Below are 1288 nucleotides of genomic sequence, written 5' to 3' on the forward strand. Positions count from 1 at the left end.
CGAAGCTCAGGGGACAGAGAAGGCAGGTGGTGTTCTGGGCCAATCCAATGCGTAGAGCTGAGCCCTAGGCTGAAAGCTGGCCCTCCTCCAGGCTGGAAATGATGTAAGTGGTGGATTTGGGGTTTTGGTTTTTGTTTTGTTTTCTGGTTAATCTGAGAGGCTCTGTCATCCAATTTGTAAAACAAAGGGGGTTGGATTCACCTTCCTTTCTCCCTGTTTGGGCTGGGGGGGGGGGGGGATGTGAGGAGTGACCATGGGCCACCTCTGGCACCCACGGAGTCACCGCAGCTGGGTGCCTTCTAACTGCACACCCAGTGCCGCCAGCCCAAGGAATGTGGGCACTCACTGCTCACTGGTATGGAACCCCTGCATTTCCTATGAGTAAAGTTGGGGGTGCCCCGCCTTTCCCAGGGCTGTGGTGGGACAAAGCCAGGGCAGAACTTGAAACACCAAGGAAGGTAGTTGCTGACTTATTACCATCATGGGATAGTAACTGCCTTAGGCACTGGGGAGGAAGGACAGGACTGGAATGAATGCAGGGTGGTACGTGATGTTCAGGAGTTCCAGGTATAACAGGAGAGACAGGAAAACAATGACAAGAGAAGAAACCAGAGTCCTAAGAGCTGAGTAATCTGTCAGATCACAGGTGGGGCAAGGACACCTAACTGTGTTTCGGAGAAGGGGCCTTTTGAGTTGGGTTTCATAGGATAAGTAGGAGTTCAGCAGATGGCGAGCAGTTCAAGCACAGAAAACAGCAAGTGCAAAGGCCAGGAGGCATGAAAGAAGAGGGCTTGTTCGGGAGGCAGGGAGCAGATTAGTGGGGCTGGTTCAAGGCAGGTTCAGGAGAGTGTTCTCAGCCTGAAGGGAAAGAAAAGGCCTGGATTTTATCTTCTAGAGCAGCCGTGGGCAAACTACGGCCCGCGGGCCGGATCCGGCCCGCTTGAAATGAATAAAACTAAAAAAAAAAAAAGACCGTACCCTTTTATGTAATGATGTTTACTTTGAATTTATATTAGTTCACACAAACACTCCATCCATGCTTTTGTTCCGGCCCTCCGGTCCAGTTTAAGAACCCATTGTGGCCCTCGAGTCAAAAAGTTTGCCCACCCCTGTTCTAGAGTCTAGACAAAAAGGGTTGGCAACATATTTTAAGCAGGACAAGGACATGACTAAATGTGTGGCTCGTTTTATTAGAGATTCAGTGAATGTGCTTGTTCATCGGAAAATGAGAAAAACCAAACAACTAGATTCCTAGGGGTGGTACTTTAACTTTTGGAGTTTGGTGATT

The 1288-nt window shown here is 49.4% G+C and overlaps 1 pseudogene; it reads left to right on the forward strand.

Moving 5' to 3' along the window:
* Positions 1–1288, forward strand: part of LOC102264016 — a 15869-nt pseudogene that overhangs the window by 3694 nt on the left and 10887 nt on the right.

Source organism: Myotis brandtii, unplaced genomic scaffold (genome assembly GCF_000412655.1).
Source record: "Myotis brandtii unplaced genomic scaffold, ASM41265v1 scaffold187, whole genome shotgun sequence".
Taxonomy (NCBI): Eukaryota; Metazoa; Chordata; class Mammalia; order Chiroptera; family Vespertilionidae; genus Myotis; species Myotis brandtii.